At 42.8% G+C, this 27468-nt stretch overlaps 1 long non-coding RNA gene across 1 annotated transcript; it reads left to right on the top strand.

The window, feature by feature from the left end:
* Positions 1-139: 139 nt before the first annotated feature.
* Positions 140-26773, top strand: LOC309380975. The gene is made up of 3 exons (XR_014173247.1): positions 140-451; positions 4879-4976; positions 26589-26773. It is a non-coding gene; the product is annotated as an uncharacterized lncRNA (long non-coding RNA).
* Positions 26774-27468: the final 695 nt, after the last annotated feature.

Here is a 27468-nt window from a genome sequence, read left to right as displayed (position 1 = left end):
TGTTGCTGTCTGCAGTCAATATTCCCTCTCCCTTTGTGCCTGGTGATAATGAGCATCCTAAGGGTGTCCAGCACCCTCCCACCACACCCCCCAAAGCCTCTGAAACACAGGAGTTTATGCCTGCAGAGTTTATGTGTTTATCATCCTTGGCAGACTGGTCTTGATTTGGAAAGACTCTCCAAAGGAGGAAAGCTTAAAAACGACTTCCTTAAAAGTCTGTCCCTGAGTTATTTTGCCTCCTTATTCAAAATTCACTTAGCTATGATGATAACAGTTCAGTACAAAACTAGGAAGAATGCGGAGTTGTAACTCTTTTCAAAGGCCATTTAACTGCACTCCCTTTAAAATATTCACCAAGCAGGGAAGGTGGCGATAGGGACAGCCAGTGTGATGGATGACTTCTGCCTTTCTTTCCCCACAGCAGAGATATCACACCATCAAATCTTCGCAGGTAACATATGATGGCTATCACTCTCAGTTCCTGTAATTAAATCACTGCAGAAGTCATAACTGTTTACATATTTGGAAAACACTTAAGCTGTAAAGGAAACACTGGAGCTGAGGCAGGTGAGTAGCACTAATTGCTTCCAGTCGTTTTGTGATGAAGAGAGACAGTCTGTAGAAGGGAAAAAGCAGTACTGTATGGCTAATCTTGTGCAGAGCTGTGCTCAAAAATGTAAATCCACCAATACAGTAAGCAGTGAATACAACTGAGGGAAAGTAAGCTTGCTCTTCATAAGGCAGCTAATTCCAGAGGAAGAACAGTGAGGGGAGAGATACTTTGTCTGTCATCATGGGGGGCTTGGTTTCTCCTGTCCTGCCCCACCTCCAGCCTAAGGAAGTGTGTCTGTATATTTCAATGCAGGGACGTAGCATGTAGGAGCAGAGGAGCCAGAGCGCCAGGTGCATGATTTTTGTGAGCCAAGCACACCCCCCCACAGGGATCCCTGTCCCGCCCTGCTGACCTGGCCTCACCACGGCATCCCTGGCCCCCTCACTGAATGGCTGCCTGGCCAGCGTGGTGGTGGTGGTGGGGAGTTTTGCCTGCTAAGGGCTACATTGGCTGGTCAGGCTGGGCTAGTATTTATTAAATTTTCCATGTGTGTATGAATTCAACTTTGCTTGGTTTATTTTTTGGTTGTTGTTAAAGTTAGTATTGTTTTATAGATCATGAATGCCTGTAATATGATTCTGGTTGTAATTGTGCTGTTTAGCTTATTTTTTTAGTTGTGTTACTAATAGTGCTTTATAGATTGTAATTGTTTTACTGGTGATTTGTTAATTATTCTACATGATTTAATATTTATAATGTTCTATTATGTAACTGTTATTTGCTGCTTGCAAGCCACTTTGCAATTCATTTGAATGAAAAGCAGCATAGAAATATAATAAATCAAATCAAATCAAATAAGAACCCACACTTGTATTGCAGCCACTCTAAAGGAAGGCCAGACTGGAGCTGGGCCACAGATCACCCGGGACGGTATTCTAGAGCCCGAGGCCCACAACTGTAAAAGTCCTGCTTCTTGCTGGCGACATTGGCACTTCCATTAACGAAGGCAAGTGGAGCAGCATCCGACCTGCTGGCTGCAATTGTCCTGTGGGCTCATACAGGAAGTCTTGCCAGATCCAGTGCAACTTACTTCTGTGTAAATGTGCATAAGATCTGGCTACACATCCTGACGCAGGCTGTTTTTTTAATGTACATTAGGTCTCCTGCTTTTGCCGCACGTTGAGAATGCTGCTATTGACATGAGGACGTAGAGGACCAGGCTCCTCAGATACAAGAACCAAGCAATGTTTCCAATGATAGTAATTACCACAATTAGCAGTTTAAGATGTTGTGATTTGAAATGCTGGTGCCTGGTGATTTCTATTAAGATGTAGCTTTTAATTGGACAATTAGTCCTTGCTGAGGGGGTACAACTGAATTAAAGAGAATCCAGCAGCAAACTGCAAAGACAGCCAAACTGAGTACAGGCAATGGTGAAGAGAAGTAGCTGCTGTTCATTATGAAAAGTTAAAAGAAATACTGTACTGTAGGAAAGGGGTAAACAATAGCAGGCTGTGTAAGCATCTTTCCAACTATATATCATCTAGGGTTGCCATTTTGGAGCAAAAAAGAGGACCTGGAGCCCCTCGCCTTCCACGGCGCCATTTGATAATGAGTTCAATCCCAGCATCCACCATAGAGATAGGAAAGGTAAAGAGTGATACTTGCACACACACTTCCTGGCTCTGTTTGCAAAAAACAGGACATTTTGGCAAATTTAAAAAGTCACCCAGATTGAAATCCCCCCCCAAAAGAGGACCTGTCTGGGGAAAAGAGGGTGCAGGGCAACCCTAATATCATTTAAACATTGGCAAGTTTTTTGTCTGATCCAGTGTGGGGGGTGGGGTTCTTAAGTTCTTATTTACAAATAAGCAATAAATAAATGCAGCAAACTTCTTTTTTATAATAATTGTTATTAAATTTTCTGTTTTACAATTTCAAATAAACATTTTACAAACTTTAAAATACCCAATGGCTTCCCTTCTTCTTTTTCCATGGTTCATTTTACATATTTTACATCCCTGCATATTTTACAATTAGCATTCAAATCAATTTTTCATTATTACATCCATCAACAATTATTTACTCTGTTGAATTTATCTTAATGCTGCCAGTGTTTTCAGCTGTACACTGTTATTTTCCATATACTCAATAAACATTTCCCAATCTTCTTTAAACGCATGTTCTTCTTGCTCTCTTATTCTATATTTTAAATCTGCAAGTTGTGCATATTCTGTCAAATTAAGTTGCCAATCTTCTTTAGTTGGGACCTTGCTCACTTTCCATTTTGGGGCTAACAAAACAGGCCACAGTTGTTGTATACATGAATAACCTTTTCTGACACCTGGGGATTTTAGTCTGGGTTATCCCCAGCAGAAAGGACTCTGGGGTTTTTTTGGGGGGGGGAGGGGGAAGTAATTTCAAACTTTTTTTAGTTTATTATACATAATTTCCCAATAGCCTTTTACCTTTTGGCATGTCCACCACATGTGAAAGAAAGTTCCCTCCACATCTTTACGCTTCCAACACTTATCTGAATCATTTTTGGATACCGTATTTTTCGCTCTATAGAACGCACCAGACCATAGAAGGGGGAGAACAGGGATTTTTTTCCCCTTGTTCTCCCCCTCTAAAACAAGGTGCATTTACCCGAGCTTGTGGGGCTGGCGGTGGGGGGAAGCACTGCTTTCCCCCACCGCCAGCCTCAAAGATCCCTGAAGCCTTTGGAGCGCAGCACCCCGCTGCCCTACAGAGGCTTTGTGAGCAGCCGTCCCCAAGCTAGAAGAGCGAGATGGAGCCCTCCGTCTCACTGTTCTGGCTTGGGAACAGTCTTGCTAGCCTCTGCAGGACAGCGGGGTGAAGGCACCCCGCTGCCCTGGAGAGGCTTTGCGCGCAGCCATCCCCAAGCTAGAACTGCGAGACGGAGCGCTCCGCAGCGCTCCGTCTCCCTGTTGTGCCTTTGGGCTTAGCGGTGCAGCCTGCATTCGCCCTATAGGTTGCACACACATTTCCCCTTAATTTTTGGAGGGGAAAAAGTGCGTCCTATAGAGTGAAAAATACGGTACTTCTCTTTCAAAGAATAGCATGCTATAAATTACAAGTCGCTTTTCCAAAGTTTCTCCCAGAGATTAAGATTTATATTCTGCCCTACATCTATTGCCCAGTGTGTCATTAAAGCTTTAACTAGCTTGTCTTTTGTTTCCCATTCTATACATTTTAGACAAAAGTTTATCTTAGTTTTGCAAGAGTTCTTTTCTGAATTGTGAGCTTTTGTCCAAAAAAAAATCTTTCTATCTAATTTAAACATATTATGTAACTGATGATATTGCAACCAATCCGTATCTTGGCTCCTTACATTTTCCATTCAGTCCCCCCCCCCCAGTGAAATCCAACAGTTCCCTGTAGGTCACCCATTGTCTATCCATATTAACTCTCAATTGTAATTACTTCAATAGGAGATAGCCACAAAGGTGTTTTTCTTTCCAGATTTTTATATTTCTCCCAAACTCTATACAGATTCTTCCTATGAATGTGATTCATAAAACTCTTACAGATTTTCACCTTCCCATACCAAAGACATGCATGCCAGCCAAATTTTAAATCATGACCATTTAAATACAGGATGTCTGCATTGTCCAATGCAACCCATTTTTTAACCAACACAAATAAGCTGCCTCATAATACATTTGCAAGTCTGGCAGACCAAAGCCTTCTCTTTCTTTTATATCTATAATAATTTTATGCTTAATTCTTGGCTTTCCCTCCTCCAGATAAATTTAGAAATGTTTTTTTTTCCCATTCTTTGAAGCAGCTTGAATTGAGATTGATTGGAATAAAAACAGCATCCTAGGCAATAAATTCATTTTAATGACTGAAATTCTATCTAGCAGGGAAAGCTTCATTCTCTCCCATATCTCCAACTCTTTCTTAACCTCCTTCCACAATTTAATATAATTATTTTCAAATAGGTTGAGATTTTATACTTTCAGCCAGATTCCCAAATATCTGATTTTTTAACATGTTTTTCAAACCAGACATATTTTCTGCTCATCAAATGCAGTAAACTTCTTGAGCGGGAGCTGGCAAACTGGATCCAAGCACTCTTGGAGGAAACTGAATTTCTAGATTCATTTCAATTGGGGTTTAGGCTCAATTTTAGCACAGAAACTGCATTGGTTGCCCTGTACGATGACCTCCGTTGGGAGAGGGACAGAGGAAATATGTCCTTGTTAATTCTCCTTGCCCTCTTTTGACACACTCGACCATGGCATCCTTCTGGAGCAATATGCTGATGACACAGCATATATTCTCCTCTATATCTGCAGGTGACGCAATGGATGTGCTGGACCAGTGTCTTGTGTCAGTAATGGACTGCATGAGAGCCAAGAAACCGAAAGGCAATCCAGATAAGACTGATATTGATGTAATTTTTATTTCTTAATTATATTTAGTGGTAGTATGGTTGTATTTTTTTTTGTAACATAAAATCATTCAATAAAAATTATTTTTTTTAAAAAAAAGACTGAGGCACTAAGACACCTCAAGTGTTCCAATTTTTTTCAGGACATTACGAATTGGGAGAAGCTGCCCCGGCTTCTGTTCCCAATCTTGAATATCCTGAATTTGCTCCCCTGCACTGGTCACGTCAGAGCGAGGGACCAAGAGACAGGTGTTTTTGGTTCTACTGTGACGTGAGTCCACAAACAGAAGGAGGCATGCCCTGTCTGCAACACATCAGGAGACGCGGCACAGCTTCTCTGGAGATGGTGGAGGCCAGCGTGGCCTGCCTCTGGAGGAGCAGGTGGTTTGGTGTGGCCTGATGGAAGGCCCTGCCCGTCTCCACTGCTTTAGGAGAAGTGATGCAGAATTACTAGAATTTACATTTCCAGAAAGCAAGCCAATCAATTGCTCACCCAAATACAAACAAATAGCATACAGTCAAATAGCATACAGTCAAAAGTAATGTTTACGTTACTTACCAAACTCAATATCATAGAGAAGAGGATGATCACAATGAATCAATGAACTAAAAAATGTAACAAAAAAAAAATTCAACACTTATAAGCTTCAGTAATAATTCACAACTAACTCAAGAATGATGCAGATAGGATTGGTTGCAGGTTGAATGATTATGAGTCACCGGTTGTTTACGTCTCACTTGAGTACAAACTGCAGAGACAGACTTCGGCGAATCGGCAGAAAGAAACACCCTCCCTTCTTTATCCATATGCTCTCCACTACACAGAGTCGAGTTCAGCTGCGTTTCATTCTGTTTGTTGACTGAACTAAAAGATTTCAATACGTATTATGTTGACTTGTTGAAGTTAATTAAATGTCAGACAAAGTTATTAAACTTGTTTTAAATAATATTATTTTTTCAAAAAAGTGTCATGAGCCCAAAAAATGTGTTTTAATTTTTTAAAAAAACATATTTTTGCGATATTGTCACCCCCTCAGTGATGACACCTGGGGCAACCCACACGCAGTGCACCCCCCTTCCTATGCCACTAATTGGAGCAGAGTAATGGCTAAATTAATTCAACTGATTTGGGTGATCTGAGGCAAATTAATTTAAAAAAATGTATTTCAGGTGATTTGGTTGAGCAATTGATTGGTTGCTTTCTGTGAAATGTACATTCGAGTAATGGTTTCTAAATGTACATGAATGCACATAACCAGAAGTGACTATGGTCCTATGTGACAATCTCTCTCTAGCCTGATTTGCGTGTTGCTATTGCAGTGTGGCAACAAGCTCAACATCAAAAAAATGAAGATCATGGCCACTGGTCCCATCACCTCCTGGCAAATAGAAGGGGAAGAAATGGAGGCAGTGAGAGATTTTACTTTCTTGGGCTCCATGATCACTGCAGATGGTGACAGCAGTCACGAAATTAAAAGACGCCTGCTCCTTGGGAGAAAGGCAATGGCAAACCTAGACAGCATCTTAAAAAGCAGAGACATCACCTTGCCAACAAAGGTCCGTATAGTTAAAGCCATGGTTTTCCCAGTAGTGATGCATGGAAATGAGAGCTGGACCTTAAAGAAGGCTGATCGCCGAAGAATTGATGCTTTTGAATTATGGTGCTGGAGGAGACTCTTGAGAGTCCCATGGACTGCAAGAAGATCCAACCTCTCCATTCTGAAGGAAATCAGCCCTGAGTGCTCACTGGAAGGACAGATCCTGAAGCTCAGGCTCCAATACTCCTCATGAGAGGAGAAGACTCCCTGGAAAAGACCTTGATGCTAGGAAAGATTGAGGGCACAAGAAGAAGGGGACAACAGAGGACGAGATGGTTGGACAGTGTTCCCGAAGCTACAAACATGAGTCTGACCAAACTGCGGGAGGCAGTGGAAGACAGGAGTGCCTGGCGTGCTCTGGTCCATGGGGTCACGAAGAGTCGGACATGACTAAATGACTAAACAACAACAAATTGCAGTGTGGCAGCTGCTTCCCTGCGCTCTGGTTGAGATGAATAGATTTTATTGCATTAGCCATGTGGCCATAGCATGATATACATAGAAATAACAACATAAAATGGGGGTGGGGAGGTAAAAGTAGATATCGTCCTGGGCGAATACTTTTTTTTAAAAAAATGGGGATAACAAAAGTGACAGGGGATTTAAAACATCGAGTGACAGATAGTACAAAAACAAAAAGACAAAAAACTGCTGAGGCTGGAGGAGGATCGTTAAGGGGTCCTTCATCTCCTCAGATTTGTCCTAGCTCCTTGTCCTTGTACAATAAGGCTACTTGGAACTTCGTTCGATTGTGCGGCGTATCGACTGCAGCTGTGGTGTTAAAGAAGAAGTTGGTGCCGCTTTCCTCTTCATCACGCTAAGCAGGAAGTTAGCTGTCATCTCGGTAATCCAACAATCAGAATCCTGCAAAAGAAGGGACACTATCCAAGGCTGGATTGGGAGATGAAGCTTGTTCACGAGAGGAGTTAGAAACCGAGATCTTTCATCTGTCCAGTTGGGACAGAAGAGCATTACATGTTCCATAGTCTCCAGAGCCGTGTCATTACAGGTGCATGTTCTATTTGCGATGGAAACTCTAGAATAACGACCCGACAGAACTGCTGTAGGAAAACAGTTGAGACGGGCACAGGTAAAGGCCCTTCGCTTAGCCTCCGAAGAAATTGTGAGGCAGTATAGAGGGATCCCTTCAGGGGGTGGAATAGCTAGGGCTAGGCCTGAACACGGTCCTCTTGCATGGGAAGCTGTGTTAGAGAAGTCAAGTTGCTGTAGCTTCTTTTTAATTGAAGGTAGGGCCGCCGGGCTAATACACTCTAAGTTAAGAACAGATTGGAAAAACCACCTCTAATTCGAGCATCCGATGCTAATAAGTGGGAGCTATAGGAAATGGCTCGAATCCATGCTCGTTTTACAATTGAGGGCTGGGCGAACTCAAGTCGTAGGACTGCACCTGAGACACATCTCGGGACGCCGGAAAGAGATCTCAGAAACATATGAAGTGGGCGATCCAAGTTACCTGATATTGCTGTAGTCCATACTTCGCAGCCATATAATAATTTAGGGACAACTTTGGCATTAAATATTTGAATTGCTGCTGGAAGGTGTTTGCCGCCCTTCTGGTGAATATTAAGCCCAGATATTTAAAAGCTTTTACCTTTTCTAAGTAGCCACCTGTGATCTTAAGCGGCTCCAGCTTGAGTTTGCGGGAACGAGTGAAGTGGAGGACTTTCGATTTTTTATAATTAATATTAAGAGCTTCTGCCTTACAATAGGCGATAAATGCATTAACTGCATTTGCTAGGTCCGCAGCTGTTCTGGATAAGATGACGGCATCATCTGCATAGAAAAGGGAAGCAACGGGGTGGCCCGCTAAGTGAGGAGGATACTTAGTTGCTAGCTTCAAAGGGGAAATTGCATCATGAAGATAGAGATTAAACAGTAAAGGGGCCAAGAGACAACCTTGCCGGACGCCCTTGGCCGTTGGGAATGGAGTGGTAAGGGAGCCGTTGGGACCACTTTGAACACGAGCTGTGGTATTTGAATAAAGGGAAATAATTAGGGAGAGGAGGTGCGGATCAATTCCCAGATGGGCAAGTTTGGACCATAATCTCTGCCTAGGAATGGAATCAAAGGCGGCCTCCAGGTCCATGAAAGCGGCAAATAGGTGGCCTTGCCTTGGTGCAGTGTATTTACTGGCAAGGTGATAGAGAGTTAGACAGTGGTCCATGGTTGATGCTGACTTTCGGAAGCCAATCTGTTCTAGCGGTAGAATGTTCCTCTCATGGACCCATGAAAGAAGTTCTTCCAGTAAAACAACGGCAAATATTTTCCCCGGAATAGATAATAAACTGATGGGGCGATAGTTCCTAGGGATGTTTGGCTGGCCGCCTTTGAAGATCGGAACTATTGTAGCTTCTCTCCAGGAGTCAGGGATGTCTAGGGTGGAGGAGATAGCGGTGAATACAGGAGTCAGCTGTTCGCTCCACCAAAGAGGATCAGTCAGGAAAAGGTCCAACGGGACCATGTCTGGGCCGGGGGCCTTATTCCTTCGCATGGACATTATGATGTTGAAGATGCGAGTTGAGGTAAAGTTTACTGAGGAGGTGGGACTAAGAGAACAGGAACAGAGGTCCGACGGGGATTGAAGGTGATCTGTAAGATGATTTGGAGAAGCGAAACTGGTTGAATAATAGGCAATCCATTCGTCAGCGGAAATCTGGGTAGCTGAATTGAATGGTGCCGAAGGTCTAACTAAGCGCCAGAAGGAGCGGGAGTCGCGCCTCTCTACAGCCGAACGAAGAGTGGACCAAGCCTCAAGGATGTGCTGCTGTTTCTTGCAATGAATCATGTTTCTGTATGTCCTTTTAATATCTACAAGCTTTGCACGGGTTTGGGGGTCGTTGGAAAATTTGATGATTCTGACCATTTTCCTAATTCGCCTTCTTAGGGCTTTACATTCCTTGTCAAACCAAGGTGATTCAGAGAAGAGGCGTTGGTGGGTAGGCGAGGTGGTGGTTATGTAAGTTGTTGAGAAAGCGTCAATTAATTTCCGGTATTGGTCAGCGGGCAGAATTGGGTCAGAGGGAACTGCAGGCATATCAAATGATTTTTGTATGTCCAGGGCAAGAGAGGAGCTAAGGCTTGTCCATTTCTTTGTTTTGTATACAGGGTGGCTTTGTGCCGTGGAACTATAGTTTGAGGGGGCTGAAAATGGCTCTATTAGGTTTAACAATAGAGACCAGGCCAGGTTTTGGGAGGTTGTTTCTCCTTACTAGGGTTTGCATGCTTTGCTTCCAGAAGGGGATTCGGTGGTGCCTTGTTTTCAAAAAATCTGAGAATTTTTATCTGGGCCTTTAAGAATATATATCTTGATCTGTAAATAAACTTGGCCAGGTTCTGGTCTCTAAATGTGATCATTGCTCTCATTGAACAACCATCAGTATGCAAATAATCTACAGAAGTAATGTCATATGGCTTTACTGCTCCTGGCAATATATCATTCAGAATGTTCATTTTTTAAAATAAATAAATAAATTTTTTATTCATTTTTCAAACACATAATAAAAAACAAACAAAGCACAAAACAAAAACATACAAACACTTAAACATGTATAATTTCATACTCTTATTTTCATGCACCTTCTTTCCCCTGACTTCCCCATACCTCCCTTTCGCTGCATCCTTGTTTTACATTTCTTTAGCAACTCCTCCAGTCAATTAACTTTTTGATTCTCTTTCATTAGATTTTCTTTAACTTATTAGTTACAGCTGTAATTCTCTATTTCTTATTCCTTGACATCTTAACACTCCTCAACTTTACAACAGTTTTTAAGATATGTTTTAAATTTCTTCCAATCCTCTTCCACTGTCTCTTTCCCCTGGTCACGGATTCTACCGGTCATCTCTGCCAGTCCCATGAAGTCAATCACCTTTGTCTGCCATTCTTCCAGAGTAGGTAGTTCTTGCGTCTTCCAATACTTTGCCAGAAGAATTCTTGCTGCTGTGGTGGCGTACATAAAAAACGTCCTATCCTTCTTCAACACCAATTGGCCAACCATGCCCAGGAGAAAAGCCTCAGGTTTCTTAGGAAAAGTCCACTTAAGGACTTTCTTAATTTCATTATAGATCATTTCCCAAAAGGCTTTAATCCTCGGGCAGGTCCACCAGAGGTGGTAGAAGGTACCTTCAGTCTCATTACATTTCCAACATTTGTTATTGGGCAAATGATAAATTTTTGCAAGCTTGACTGGGGTCATGTACCACCTGTATATCATTTTCATTATGTTTTCTTTTAAGGCATTACATGCCGTAAATTTAACACCAGTGGTCCATAACTGTTCCCAGTCCGCAAACATAATGTCATGACCGATATCTTGTGCCCATTTAATCATAGCTGATTTCACCGTTTCATCCTGTGTATTCCATTTCAACAGCAAGTTATACATTCTTGACAGGTTCTTAGTATTGGATTCTAACAGTTCTGTTTCTAACTTTGACCTCTCCTTCTGAAATCCTATTTTCCTGTCCTGTTTAAATGTCTCATTTATCTGATGGTAATGCAACCAATCTCGTACTTTGGACTTTAATTTCTCATAACTCTGTAATTTAACCTTTTCACCGTTATATTCTAAAATTTCACAATATTTTGGCCATTTAGAGTCCATATTAAGTTTTTTCACCTCCTTAGCTTGAATTGGTGACAACCACCTGGGAGTTTTACTTTCCAATAAATCTTTATACCGTATCCAAACGTTATATAATGCTTTCCTAACAATATGGTTTTTAAAACCCTTATAGACTTTTGCCTTGTTGTACCATAAGTATGCATGCCAACCGAAGCTATTATCATACCCTTCCAAGTCCAAAATGTCTGTGTTTTCAAGAAGTAGCCAGTGTTTCAACCAGCAAAAAGCTGCTGATTCATAGTAGAGTCTTAAGTCTGGCAGGGCAAAGCCCCCTCTATCTTTTGCATCAGTTAAAATCTTAAATTTTATTCTGGGCTTTTTGCCCTGCGAGACAAATTTAGATATGTCTTTCTGCCACCTCTTGAAACAGTCCATCTTGTCCAAAATCTGCAACGTCTGAAATAAAAATAACATTCTAGGCAATACATTCATCTTAATAACAGCAATTCGGCCTAACAAGGAGAGTCTCAACCTTGACCATATTTCTAGATCTTTCTTTACTTCTGTCCAACATTTTTCATAATTATCCTTAAATAAGTTCACATTTTTAGATGTTAAGTTTACCCCCAGGTACTTCACTTTTTTCGTTATTATCAAACCTGTTTCACTCTGAAATCTCTCTCTTTCATCCATTGTTAGATTTTTTTCCAGCACTTTCGTTTTCTGTTTGTTCAATTTAAATCCTGCTACTTGACCAAATATCTCAATTAGTTCTAATACTCTTTTAGTACTAGTGTCTGGCTGTTGCAAGGTCAATACTAGGTCATCTGCAAATGCCCTTAACTTGTAATGTCTGACTCCGACCTGAACTCCTTTAACCAACTGGTCCCTTCTGATCATGTTTAACAAAACCTCCAGGACTGATATAAAAAGTAAAGGGGATATTGGGCATCCCTGTCGTGTACCTTTTTCTATAGGTATTTCTTCCGTTACCACATTATTTACAATTAACTTTGCTTTTTGTTTGGAATATATTGCACCTATACCGTTTTCAAAACCTTGGCCTACCCCCATCCCTTGGAGATTTTTCTTCATAAAGCTCCAACAAATATTATCAAAGGCTTTCTCCGCATCCACAAAAATTAAAACGGCCTTCCTGTTAATGTCCACTTCTAACAGCTCCAAAATGTCTATAATGTTCCTCACATTGTCTGACATATGTCTCCCTGGGAGAAAGCCGGTTTGGTCCTTATGAATCTCCCCTAACAACACTTTCTTCAATCTTTTTGCCAAAATGTCTGCAAAAATTTTGTAATCCACGTTAAGTAGAGATATAGGGCGGTAGTTTCTGACCTATATCATTCAGAATGTTCAAGGAGCTCATTCTTCGATCTTTCCCTGTAAGGAAGCCCTTTGATTTTGGGAAGTTTGTAAATACCAATTTTTGGGGATTTAAAATCAGGTTCCAACATCTTGCCTGAGTAAAGGCTCTGGTTCTACCATACAGCTGCAACATCTGCAAAGCAGAAGGCCAAGAGAATGGCTTCCTTCCTTCCCACACCAACTTTGTCCTTGCCTTACCCAAACCATTTGCATTTGGAGTATTGACAGCATAGGGCAGGGATGGGCTGGACTACCTGACAGGAGCCTAAAACTGGGCCTTTAGATGCTCTCTTATTCTCTTCATTCTTTGAACTGCTTGCAGATTAAGTCAAAATTTCCTCCCCAACAGTAAGAGAGGGGAAGTTTCTTTATGCGATGCATGCTGAGAATGATAGGCGACAATTTCATGGTGAAATTAATAGCGCCCTGGTGGCAGGAAGGAATGCTTCCTGACCAAAATATCCCCTTGAATGCATCTCACTTTCTGACAGGCACTAAGGATTCTCAAATCTCTGAATCTTAAATTTCCTTAATGAGTTTTCTGCTGGAATATCACATGCTGTTCTATTAAATTAGATGCTAAACACCTGAACAAGATTTAGCGTCAGATGGCTCCATATCCATCTTGTTTTGATGCAAAATTCAGAGCAACTGTGAAAAATGTACCCTTCCTGATATAAGGACATATGTAAAATGATATTTAGCAGTCTCTGTTTACCCTAAGCCATCTTAAAGGTGTTTTTTAAAATGTGCATGAAATTTTACTGTTTTAAGTGAAATTTATTCATGCATATAGTATGATGAATTTGGACAACTAATGAAATACTGGCTTGTCAACTCCACTGCCTGCTGCCATACATCCATTGCTACTATTCACAATTTAAATGTGCTAGAACATTTATAATTTTGGTGTGTAATGCTGTATAGATGGAGAATTTAGATGGAGAAAGAGCAGTAAGTTCAACTACTGTGAAAACAAGTTTATATTAAGGCTCTTTTTGCCATGAAGGTAATATTAGCAGAAAGTGATAAGGAGGACCTGTAAAGGTTGCAGTCCTCTACAGACTTACCTTTGAGTGAGTCCCACTGAACTCAACGGGACTTATTTCTCAGTTAACATGTGTCCGACTGAGGGATGGTCAGATTTCTGTGCAGATACCGGCCCCCGCACCCATTTCACTAGTGTTTTTCACAGGTTTCAAATGAACGTTTATTCCATTACAATCACTCAATGCATCTGGCTAGTAAATTACATATAATAATTTTAATTATAGGTACTGTTTATGCAAACCATGTACTGTAATGGAATATGTACATACTCGTTTTTGAATCATTCAATATCATGCAAATTCATAAAGTTCAAAAACTGCTGTGTGGATTCCTCAATCATACGTAACTGTACCCCTAACACTAGGTACCCTGATAACAGGGTTGCATTGTCAATCACTATAAATCTGGCAGTGGTGTTTGAGGTGGGAGGAATGGTACCTGCAAGACTGACTGAGCTGCTCCCAGCTTTGAAACTTGCTCCCTAAAGAAGCTAGACTGGCTCCCTCCTTGTTTTCCTTCCACTGGCAGGTGAAGACTTTCTTTTTCCAACAGGCTTTTGGGAACCAACTGCTTTTATTGAAAGGACTGGTGCCGTGCTTTTTTAAAATTGTAATTATTTGTATGGTTTAATATATGTTTATATTTATACTGTATATAGTTTTAATTCTATCAATTCTTTCATTTAATTGTTTTTAAATGATTCCCGCCCGCCCCCCATGTTTTTAGCTGTTCTTATTATTTTTATCTGTAAACTGCCTTGAGTCCCTGTCAGAGGAAAGGTAAAGGTAAAGGTACCCCTGCCCGTACGGGCCAGTCTTGACAGACTCTGGGGTTGTGCGCCCATCTCACTCAAGAGGCCAGGGGCCAGCGCTGTCCGGAGACACTTCCGGGTCACATGGCCAGTGTGACATCGCTGCTCTGGCGAGCCAGAGCTGCACACGGAAACGCCGTTTACCTTCCCGCTGGTAAGCGGTCCCTATTTATCTACTTGCACCCGGAGGTGCTTTCGAACTGCTAGGTTGGCAGGCGCTGGGACCGAGCAGCGGGAGCGCACCCCGCAGCAGGGATTCGAACCGCCGACCTTTCGATCGGCAAGTCCTAGGCGCTGAGGCTTTAACCCACAGCGCCACCTGTGTCCCGTCAGAGGAAAAGGTAAGTATAAATAAATTTAATAATAATAGCAAAACAGTTTCATGTTCTCACGTGAGCCACATGGATGCAGTTCGACCTGTTGCTCCCTGGGTGCATCATAATGGCTTTTTAGTTATAGACTCAATGGCTCATGGGCACCCTTATATTTGTGCCACTACTGAATACTCTCTTCTGCTCACAGCCACCAGCTGTACTTCACTTGAGGTAGCTGAAAAGGGCCTTGGATGAAAACCTCTTGCAGTTGCTATATGTGGGAAGAGGAAAGTCTTCAGGTCGTGTGCTTAAGCAATATCTGGCAATCTGATCCTAAAGATTCTCATTAGTTGTAGGGATATCATTTCTACAGAACAAAAACTGTGCTGATTGGAAGAGCCCAGAAGCTTTGTACAAGGGAATGAGGTGGTGCTTGACTTAATCTTCAGAGAAGCAATTCAGGTTGAAGCAGTAAAGAGGGAGCCATATGTTCTGGGAGCCATGGGGGTGGACTTCCCTGCTCTTGATGGCAGCAGCCAGTGTTGTTGAGCAGAGGCAAGGAAGCACATCCTATGAAGATGACCAAAAAGAATACAGCTGTTTGTAAATGTGGCAGGGAGACAGGGCAGAATTCGGGCACCATTTTCAAGAACTTGGTAGCCATTTTCAAGAGTGTCTCTATGTCACCCAGTACAGAGAGAGAGAGAGAGAGAGAGAGAGAGAGAGAGAGAGAGAACTGCTAATCCACCATGCATTCCCAATAAGCCATGGTGCATAAAAGACTTATTCCCTCTTGTATAGTAAGTTTGTGTAGCAAACTGCTTATTAATAGTAGTATTTTCAGAACACCTAATATATCTAACTGTGCAAGTCAACTAACTCCAGCAGTTTCATTGGCAGTATAAATAATACATCCCACCCAAGCAGATTTTTGTCTCTAGTGATATCATAATGTTTGTTACGGTTCATGTATAATACTGGCTCACTTAGAATAACACACATTTCTCAGAACAAATATGCTTTCATCACAGGGTCTGATTTTCCCTGTCTCCTCTTCACTTTGGCACCACTGATTTCAGCTGCAAAACCCTTTATTTTAGCTGACAAGGAGAAAAGTGTCCATAAAGTAGTTCTTAATCAAAGCTGGGGGTTTATCCCTCTGTATTCTTTCTTCTCTTTCTTTTTCTGAAGAACACATTTTATTATGGAGCCAAAAAGTACTGTTTACTCATGAAGATAAAAGACCTTTTGTGCTGAAACTGCAACTGAATATAAGTGTCACACATTAAGTCTGCTTGTACCTGTTGCTTCACAGTGGGTCTAATGTCATTCAAAGAGAGGCAGTATGTTTAAAGTACAACACAGTCTGATATTAGCAGTATCAGGGGAAGCATTTTTACCCACAAGGGCACCTATCAAAATTATCTGCATTGATGGCAAAATGCATGCTGTCTTGGAAGTTAAACCTGCCAAGCAGAAATACTATCTGTTTCTTTCAGATGTCTTGTGGCACATCACTTTACTTAGTTTCTGCAAACTCAGAGGGATGAAAGAGTAAATGATAGACAAGCAGAACAGATATTTCTGTACACAATAGAAGGTGAAGATGATAGAGGTCCTCCAAGAATCATGGCAAATCACAACAATATATAAAATACAAAAGCCACAGCAAGGATGTTTGTTTGAATGATGGTGAGGCAATTGTCCAAGCACAATGAGAAGTTGCATTGGCATCTAGATTATGGGATAAAAACCAAATCCTCTCTTACAGTGTTCATAAACTGATATACCTGCTGTTCAGCAATTTGATTTCACACAGGCAGAATCCCACAGTTCCCCAGAGATATATCACAACCTCATATTGAGGAAGAGGAGGGGAAACTCTACAGTTATGACTATATGAATTTATATATGAAACTCTCCTCATCATCTGTGTCTCCCACAGCAATTTGGTACTTGTTTGGATTACCTTTTCAATGCTTTGTCACTGGGCACCTGATACATTATTGTACAGTTTCATATGCACTGTGCAAAGAAACGGGTAGTCCCTGTTTATACACTCTAAATGTGAGGTTTTGTGGAGCAAGAGGGTGTCGGGTGATTTCAGCTTCTATGCACACCCAATTTTGGAAGCAACAATTGCAACTCCATTGTTTACGTCTTATTCCTGGCTACTCTCCATAGCTGCCAAATGTAAAAAAAAAGAAGTGGGATGCAAAGGAGCTGTTTATGCATGTGGACTGGAAACATGCCTGCCACTTTCACAACTGCCCACTGCCTTGTCTCCTCAGACTTCCAGTTAGCAGAGAATGGAAACAAACAACAGCTTTGTTTCTGTCCTTCCCAGAGGCACCTGGCCGGGCCCAACCAGAAATAGAATGGCTCTCCTGGTTATGCTTGATGCCCACAGGCAGAAGTGGATGATGCTAGAAAGCCCCTGGGGTTCCGTGCACTTCAGGATTCTGAAGACAGGTGGGAAGCAGCAGGCAGTGGAGATCTCTAGTCAGCACCTCTGCTATAGAACTGTGGAAACCAGAGATACAAGTAGGTCAACCAACAGGGCCTTAGTTAGGGAGCCAGAGCCCTGGACTGCTATTCCAGCTGAATAGTCCAGCTGGAGATACAGAGCTGTAGCTATTGGGGGGGGGGTGCCCAGGTTTTTTGCCAGGTGAAGCCTCCAGAGGGGTGCCATTGAGGCTCCCAGCCTGTGTGTGTGTGTGTGTGTGTGTGCGTGCAAATGTGCATAGGGGGTGCCAAACTGAGGCACCTGGATCTTTGATCCAGGTGAAATAAAGCCTGGTTTCACCCCTAGGGGAGGCAGGTGCCCAGTCCTGGGAGGTGGAGGTCTTGGCCAAATGGTGCTTGCTCTGTTCCTGCGGTGTGTGCTCCACTGAGGGTGTGTTGTCCAGTGCTACCTCTGGGACTGGTGTGGTCGTGAAGGTAGGGTCTCAAGAGCAGAGGAGGTTTCTGGGGAGGAGTGATTAGTGTCTGAGGATATGGGCAAGGAAACCTTGTTGGGAGCAGAGGTTGGAGGCACCATGATCCATCTTCACCTTCAGTAGCAGAGAGATTGACCTGGGGACTAATTCCTGAAGAAAATGTCCAGGGAGAGAAGGTCTTCCTGATCTTCAGGGTCCCAGGATTCATTTATGGATCACAAGTTCCTGGATCTAAATCCTGGGCCATAACCATGCTGAACTAGATAGATTGAACCAGACAAAGTGAGTTAGTTGTTTCTGCTCTCCTGCTTTTAAATTCTTACTTTTGTGGACCACGATGTGTGGAAGATCCGAGTGGGTGTACAAGTACTGCAGGAACCAGATAAACAAACAAGTAAATCTGATTATCCAAGGATTAAGCACATGGATTAAGCAAGATCCAAGTTTTAGGGGGGGCCCTGGGCAAAGTGCCCTCAGGTGGGCCTTGGCAGGCTCACCTGACGGCAACAGAAGGCAGCAACAGACACTAGCAGCCACCCAAGCCACTACTTCAATTTTCCACAATGCTCCACCACATTGTAGGGAATTAAAATGGTGACTTGATCCAGCTGGCTGGTTCTGCTTAGATGGCCAGGCTGGGAGAGGCCTCGGTGGTGTGCTCTTGCTTTGCAGGTGCTGACAGAAGTCCTGCGCATGGATGTGGCTTTAATCTTTTGGGTCTATAGGCTAACCCATGTTCCTTCTACTATATCACTTAGTGTACCATTTCCCTAAGCCAAGGCATTAGGACTGGAAGGTAGGTTTTTAAGTTTATTCCTCACTAACATGACAAAACATGGCACAAGAGGAAAGTTCCATTAGTAAGAGCAAGATGCTCAAGGCTTCAGTTAGCTGATTTGAAACATTTGCTGCTAGTAAGCTGTGGATATAATATTATGCATGAATGACAACTTAGATTTCCACTTGACTCACTTCAAAAGATTGATGACAAATGTCTCAGGTAAAGAAGAAAAATGGTACCGATTTTGGATAAATGCACATTACATCTTAAGGTTACACTGAGAAATGTGTCGGCTTTTTCTCTGTTGCTTAAGGCTATATATTTAATCCAACAAATAGGCCAGGGAATATATACCAGAATGTTAAACAGCATTAAAAGGGAAAAGAGAGAGAACATCTGTGAAGAAGCCATGTATCACAAGAAATAGAAACTTGTCTCTTGACCCAGTTGCAATAGGTTATAAGAGTGGATGCTCCTGACTGCAGATTACAGATCCCACCCACAACTGAGCTAAAATGCTTCCTAATCCACCAGGCTCCACAAATGCCAAGCAAGGGATGGACAGTGAACTGAAAAGCAATTTCTATATGCTCCATCATCACTGCACATACACCCAAAATGATTGTGTCAACTGTCTTGGGCCCCTAGGACATATATTTGTATGAGATAATGTCACAGAGTGTCCCTGGCATGTCCTGCTTTGGCACTTTAGGAGCAGTTAGGAGCAGCTAGGTCTGAAACAATAAGGACAGTGGAAGGCTCTCTATCATGTCTATCATGCTCACTTCAGAACCTCCAGCAATTGCTCGTCTTCCTTAGCCTTCACATGGAGAATCATGTCTTAGAGACGGCTTTTGTATACCTGATTCAAGAACTAGAGCAGGAATTTTGCTTGAGAGCAACTAATCTCAGAAATTACTGGCACCATCTCTGGGGGCCCCTGGGCACCCATGCAATTTTGATTGTGGGTGCCCAGCCCCCACCCACCACTGCTTTACCTCTCTCTGGTGGCCATGGGTGTAGCCAAGGGGGGGGGAGGGGGCACCTGCCCCCTAAATAAATCAAAAACAATAAAAAATACAAATATGAGGTTCTGCCCCCACTGACAAAAGCCTGCCCCCCCAACAAAAATCCTGCTATTCCCATGCTGGTGCCATGGTGGTGACTGAGCTGGAGCCTCTGCCTTCGCTGCAGGCGGAGCCTTCCTGAGACCACGACAGGCCCGCCGGGCCATCTTGTGGCTACAACAGGCTCCATCCAGTCTATCTGCAGTTAGGGAGGGCTCCGGCAGGCCTTCTGGAGGCCACAGTGGGTCCCATTGGGCCTGCTTTTGCCGTGTGACATCACACGTGTGTGCTGGGCACTGAAACTCTTCCCACCCACCATTAGGTTAACTCCATGCCCCAAAGGCCAAACAGTAAACTTGAAATGCTTCTGAAATGTGTCGTGGTCATGAACTACTAGCCTGGCAGGCCAATGCCCCATGCAATGAATCTCCAAACTGAAGGCGAGGGATAACGAGGTCAGTAGGTTCAGTTCTCTTTTAATGCAAGCTGACCTAATTTGAACTTCCCAAAATGCAGTTATCCTTAAAAATTTACACTTCTCCAAATCTGTGATGCAGTTCTCCAACCAAAAAAAGGTATACAAAACTTCATATAACAAGGGGAAGTATGCCACAGGGACTGGTTTGAAGCCTTACTATGAAACTGATCAGATGAAAGTTGATTGCACACATGGAAGCATCCGCTTGGTATTACAAACAACGTAGAAAATCTCCTTTGGCAGCACTTTGTGTAGAACCTGAGAAAGCAAACCAGCTTTTTAAACTATTCAACCTGGGTTGCAGAACTTTTGGCCCTCTGGATGCCTCAGGTTTGTAGCTTCCATCATTCCTACCATAAGCCATAGTGGATGGAGTCAAGGGAAACTAGTATCATTCTGGTATGAGCCTTCTGGAGATGTCTGGGAGAGGCTGGCTAGATGAGGAGGAGGAGTGAGAAGCAACCAGAGATTTGGAATAGTTTAACCCTGGGGGAGGTGGTAGCAGGCTGGGGGGTTGGATTTTGGGACCCCAGAAGGAGCCTGGCCCACAGGAGAGCCCTAGCTGCTTAGGAGGGAAAGACCTGGATCTGGAGGAAGGGGTGAGGAGCTGCTGAAGTTCTCAGGCACCTTCCCCTTCTGAGTTATCCCCTTTTGCAGAGGTGCTTAGGGATAAGTCTGGCCCCAATGATTCTGCCATGTCTCCAAGACATGGAGACAACAGCACCAGTGTGAGCGCACTCTTCACATGCAGCCTCTATGGCAGAGTGCCCACTTGCTTGCCCAGTGCCAAGGCTTGGGACATCAAGCACATGCCCACCCTGATCTTCAAAAGGAGAGTGCAGGTACTTGCTGATTCTTGGAACAGCAACCTAGTTTACACCTAGACATGTATCGTAGATCTCTGCTATGCCTTATGGATTTGTAGCCCATAGACTCGTGTCGGGATGCTGTACTTATTTTTAAAAATAAAACCTTTAAAACTTGAAATAAATAAAACATTTATAAACTGTAGTGACTGATGAGGAGAGCCAGGACACAAACAACATCTGGAGGACCACATGTTTCCCTCCCCTGTACTAGAAAATAAGATTCTGCAGCCATCTACAGGTCTCCTGGAAGACTCAGGAGCCATCAGTACCTTCTATTTGCAACCTAAGTGCAATTAGGTTGCGTCAAGTAAAGAGACAGTCCAACTATGGAACTCTCTCCCACAGGAGGCCGTGATGGCCACCAACATGGATGGCTTTAAAAGAGGATTAGATCCATTCACAGAGGAGGCTATTAGCCAGGATGGCTCTGCTCTGCCCTCCACAGCTGGAGGCAGCAAGGCTTCCGAATACCAGCTGCTGGAAACCCAGGAGAGGAGAAAGTGTCTTTGTGCTCCTGTTCTGTTCCCTGGTTTCCCCCAGGCATCTGGTTGGCCACAGTGAGATCAGGATGTTGGACTAGATGGGTCATTGGCCTGATCCAGAAAGTCATTTTTATGTTCTTCTTTAGCTATAACCATCTTTTGCATAACTTGATTGCCTGCTAACAGGCTTTGATGGGCAGTTATCTACACCCATCAAGAGAGGTTTATTTATTAATTTATTTCATAAAATGTATATACTGCTTGATTGTAAAAAAACAACTACTCAGAGCAGTTTAAAAAAGATAAAATAGTAAAATCAAGAACAGTTTACAACCCTACTTTAAAACATACAAGAATTAAAATACTAAAATAGATTAAACATGCTTTGCAGCTTCTTTAAATAAGCATTTGTGTTTTTACACTTTCCCTTTGTCACCCCATAACCAAAGTTCTGTGAGCAACACACAAAAAAATGGTTAAAATATAAATACAAAGCAAAATGCACAGCAACACACATTGCACAACAAAATTAAAGACAGAGAGGTCTTAAAACTTGAAAAAAAGCTCAAACCTCAAAATCTAATGAAAAGGCATTGACTAGCCAGGACACCTTCAACAGGCTCCAATGGGGTCAGAACAAAGCTCTTTGGGGAAATGGAAGATAGTTTCAGGACCCTGTCAGACCAGCAGCCCCAGAGGCAGAGAAGGGAGAGGGGAAGCATGTCCACGCCCAAGAAGACGCAAGCCTAGAGGTGGCTTTTTTGTGCTTGTGATTATTTTTTGGACTAGAAGGGGCTTTCAGAATAGCAGCTGATGAAATCATGCTCTGTGCTTTCAAAAGTGGCTTTTCAAATTGTGTCTATTAGGCTTCTTCTTTTTAATTAGATGTGTAGGTTGCAACTCATTCATTTCTTTTCTGGCTGAGAAGACGTCAGTCGCTGCAGACTCCTTCCAGAATTATGCCAAGCTATCCTGCTGCGAGTGTGTGGTGTTATGAAAGGCAAGCTGACACTAAAAACAAACATTTACTTCAAAGTAAAGACTTTCTATCTACCCATTTTATGAATTAAAGCCACTGCCCATAAATAGCAAGTTCCTATTTCTGCTGGCTTTCTGATTGGTATTTTATCAGACAAGGCTATGTCAACATACTGCTTTAAAAAAGATGAACAGCTTTTTTGCGTGCTCAGACCCAGAGACCTCCCCCTAAATAAATTCACACATGACTCAAATTTTAGTTTTGGTTTTTGGCCGAATTTAGGCCACAACTTTATTGATTACAGAAAGTGAGTGGTTGCATAGGCTCTGGTTCGACTAGCTCCCTGCACCGTTGCAGGTAGTGCTGACCCAGGGCACCAGCATAGGTCAGCCAAGGGTGAACACCTGGGAAGGTGAAAAGCCGGGAACAGACTCTGTTCACCACCCAAATGTCCCCCTGGACTGAGGCACAGGCACAACCCCCTCTCAGGGGTTAACCAAACCAGTTGAGTCCCTGGATTCCTTTAATGGAATACCCTTCCCATAGGGATGGCGAGAGTGTTCTCCCATCCCTATCACCTGAACCAGAGCCTATCTGCAACCTTACAAGTTGTGACGATTTGCTATGTGGCAGGCGAAACCCAAATGGCAACAGCCTATCAGCCAAGTGGGGGAAATTCCTGCCGTGCTTTTGTCCCAATGACAGACGACACACGATGGCATAGCAAGGTCAATCGCAAAATGCCCCAAAAGTAGGGAGAGGTGGGCAAGTGTTCCGAATGCATGAGCCGAAAGGGGCAGCTCTGGGTCATGTGCATGGGTATATATAGGTCCCTCAATCCGTTTAGACTGCGCCACATTGGCCAGATTGAATCCAACATGGAGGGACATACCAATTGGGTGTTGTAGCTAACCAATCCAACCCAACCCACCCACAACACAGGAGGTCAGTCTCCAGGTCTCACTGCAACATATGCCCTCTTTTAGGGAGGAGACGATTTTTCAACTGATCGTATTTTTACAAATGAAAAGTGAAGGTACATTCTACATAGCCCAGAATGCTCTTTTGCATGGCAAATGCCTCAATTTTTTCTATTATAGCTGGATCCACTCAGTTCTTTTAGAGATGTGATGTGCCCTACCAAATTGGCTGTCCTGTTTGTTTCCGTTGTTCACATGGTCCTGTCCTTTCCATTAAACTAAATGGGCAAGAGCTTTGTGCATCTAAGCAAACCCAGGGATTTCCACTGGGGTACTAGAATGCATTCTTATTCCACTATTTTGCTCCCAAAACACATACACCAATTAAACAGATGCTTTAAAATACATCATGTATCTACATATCAAGGGCAATATGTAGATATTTAGTAGATCCATGAAATACCTCCGCACTTAAAATACCTCAGCTCACAACAGTGGCAGTGCAAGCTACTATAATTGTAGTAGAAAGCCAGTTATCACAAGAATCACAAGTGAAATTCTTGCAAATCTTGTTCAGAAAATTCTGGAGGTCCTTCCTTCCTTCCTTCCTTCCTTCCTTCCTTCCTTCCTTCCTTCCTTCCTTCCTTCCTTCCTTCCTTCCTTCCTTCCCTCCTTTCTTCCTTTTAGAGAACAGCACAATACATATTGTATCTTACCATGTCTGCATTCTTGTGATATTTCAACATTTGTGGATTCTCAGTTTTTTGGAACATCCCAAAATTGTTAAATGATAAAGGCAAAAGAGAAGATGAAGACATTTTCTGACAAAGTATGTGGGCTGAAAGCAACAAAGCAGTAACATTTAAAACCATGAGTATTAAACAGAATCAGAGTTGCTTGGCTGGAAAAATAATAGAAGCAACAAGGAGTATATTGCTCCTGATTTGAGTGATTCAAGGTGGGTTAAGATATTAGGGAGAAGAGACAAATGATGTATGATTTTTCTAATCCCAAAGTGAAATTCATACATTTGCAGTTATGGTCAAAGGTCCTGAACACTGAGAATATTGTTAACAGATGCACAAAAGAAACAATGAGTGAATGAGCATTCTGATGTGTAAATAAGCCAATTGCACATGTGATGCACAACGATGATTCAGTGCCTGCTTAGAGAGAAGTGCTGCTTTTGAATAGGGGACATGATGTGTAAATAAGTCAATTGCAGATGATAACACAATGCACAACAATAATTTGGATTGGTTTTGTAAACAGGCCTATCTGCTTTTGCCAGTAAATGCCTTCAATGCATGGGAGAAGGCAGAATTTTCCACAGAAATAAAAGAACAGGTTTCATGTATTCTTAGGCAAGAGAGGGCACAAGAGCAACTCACACAACTGCTTTTCAGAGTGTCATTGTAATGACCACAGGGGGAAATGGTGCATTAGGAAGGTGTGTGAGATGCAATGACCCCTTCAGATATTAGTCCAAAGTGCGAAGAGTTGTATCAGTTAGCTGCACATTTGTGAATCACTCTTACACTAGCTTTTTGTTACCTGTTCATTGGAAAGCTATATTATTCTGCTTGTTTTCTCACCAAACAAAGGGAAGGATTGACAGCCTGTTATTTCTGTTTCCCATGCTTTCAGCCTAATAGCATACCATCAGATCAGGAGTATAGGAACCTTTCATCCAGACGAAGTCTAATATATTTGGAACTGGTTTCCATTTGTGAGCAAAGATATTTTTTATTCATTCCAGCAATGCAAAGTGAATGCAAGTATAACCCATTTTCTTTTCTGAGCAGAATAAACGTTACAGCAAATATCTGAAACCAGGCTGGTAAGTTTCACTTTTAAAAGAAACACTTTCTGAGGAGGTGCTCTAGGAAAACAACCCCCCTCCTCCCTTTTCCTTCTGTACAATAGATATCATGCTAAGCCCAACCTTGGCTCAGCTGCCGTGCTACACTGACTTGAAGGTGTGCTCTCCTTCCCTGAAGCCTGCACACTGAGTATGTTCATACTAAGCCATGCTTTGCCTTAGGGTTTTGTGCAAACACGGCCTGTGTGAGGTTTTTCAGCTCTTGCGTTTGTTCTGGTAAATACTCTTTTCAAAAGAAATAGCAGGCCACTTCTCTTACACACAGCCTGTTTTCTGAGCATTCATCCTGATTTGCTTGCACAAAATTTGCAAGAAGGGTATACAGTGCCCACTCTCTAATGGGCATTCATTCTGGTATGTTGGAAAGTTATACTTGTGTTGCATCAAGCAATCATCATTTTATACTTTATAGTGCATTGTCCCTTCACTTTCCATTCTGCAAAAAGTCCAAATATTTTGGAAGATGGGTTGTTTTGCCAGAACGCCAAATTCAATTGTCTGGCCTGAATGCAATTGAATCTCACCCTCAGATATCAGCAGTCTGGAAGTGCCCTAACTTATTTTTAGGGATGCACCATAGCTTAGAATCAGCAGGCAAGAGATGCAGTTCGGTTGAGAGAAGGAGGCATCCCTCTCTGGGGATCTGATACTGGGGGGGGGGCAGAGCTTTTTTCACCCACAAACATATCTGGCTATACCGTCCCTGGAGCTGAAATAAGAGTCAACTATCAGTATGGTTGGTTTCTGTACATGGAGAGGGTGGGGTGGTATCTTGTCCTTTTCCTTGGGCAACAAAATGCCTTGGCTGGTCCTGAATGTAGCAATCATATACCGTATTTTTCGCCCTATAGGACGCACTTTTTCCCCTTCAAAAATGAAGGGGAAATCTGTGTGCGTCCTATGGGGCGAATGCAGGCTTTCGCTGAAGCTTGGAGAGCGAGAGGGGTCGGTGCGCACCGACTCCTCTCGCTCTCCAGGCTTCAGGAAGCTATCTGCAAGCCTGGGGAGCCCGCGGGAGTTCCCGCAGGGCTCCCTAGGCTGCGGATATCACCCTGCTGCCCGGAGCATGGGGCGCGCTGAAGCAGAGCGCCCCGCGCTTCGGGCTGACATCCGCAGCCTGCTGCCTGGAGTGTGGGCGCGCTGCAGCCGCGGCTGGGGGGGATAATTTTTTTTCTTTATTCCCCCCCAAAAAAGCTAGGTACGTCCTATGGGCCACTGTGTCCTATAGAGCGAAAAATACAGTACTTTTCTTCAAAACAAATTTTACATCTTCTTTTCCATTTGTTTCTGCTTCAGTAACTGGCAGCTATTATTCATGAATCAAGGCATCTTGTACATGTGTTTCAGTTCTGAACAGTTGCAGGCCTAGGCGTAGTGCTCCCCAGTCCCAACCCCCAGTAAATCAAAGATAACAGAGAAGATAACGAGCTTTAATAAAATAAATAAGCTGGAATTGTAATTCTGTTCTTTTAAAAACAGAAATGGCCAAGACTTGCTTGAAACATCTCTACAGAGCAGACTGAGCAGGAGAAAACTATTAGAAGAGCTGGAGACTACCACCACCTGCTTTGGCACAGCAGAGGGAATCATCTCAGGTGTGAGCTAAAGAGGAAGTTCAATTATGTTTCCCCAGAAAAGAAACAAACCAGACTGCAAATGGCTTTTAGGTGCAGCAAGATGCCTTGAGGAGATGAAATGCTTGGTTTTCAAATCTCCTGAAGTGCACCATTCAACCAGCACAGTCAGGCACTGCCATCTAGATACCTCTTCTTAACATCCCTCTAATCAAAACCCTGCAGCTTAAGGCAATAAAAATGCTTCCTTACAATTCCCAATTCAGACATGAAAAGCCTACTTTCTCATGGCCTTTTCTAAAAAAAGAGAGAAGAAAACACTTTTGAGGAGATTTGCAATGACTATACGAGTGTCTAGTGAAAATGCTTAGGAAGCCAATGCTCTAGCAGTGGGACATCAGCTGAAAAAGCCCTGCTCCACAATGCCTCCATGAACGGGGGCCAGCTGAGGATTTTTCTTATTGATCTTAAGGCACACACAGACTCAAAGAGGTGCTTGTTAAGGTGTGTTCAGGTGCTGCTGCATAGAGTGTTATGAGACAGAACCTGCATGTTTTGTGATTTTAATTCTCTGCTGAAGCTCTCTCACCTAAAAGTACTTGCCCCAAAACCTGGACCTAGGTATCCAGGGAATTCTCCTCTTATTTTACCTATAGTTATAGCAGATCCCACCTCTGTAGACCCAATATATTTATAAATACCACACCTTATCTAGTGGTTTTTATATGAGGTAAAACTTTGATTCTTGGGGACTCAGTCAGAAGTTTAACAAACAAGAAAACAAA

The sequence above is a fragment of the Podarcis melisellensis genome (genome assembly GCF_964234715.1).
Source record: "Podarcis melisellensis genome assembly, chromosome: 12".
Taxonomy (NCBI): Eukaryota; Metazoa; Chordata; class Lepidosauria; order Squamata; family Lacertidae; genus Podarcis; species Podarcis melisellensis.
Note: the sequence above shows the minus strand (reverse complement) of the source record. Positions and strands in the feature narration are given on the sequence as shown.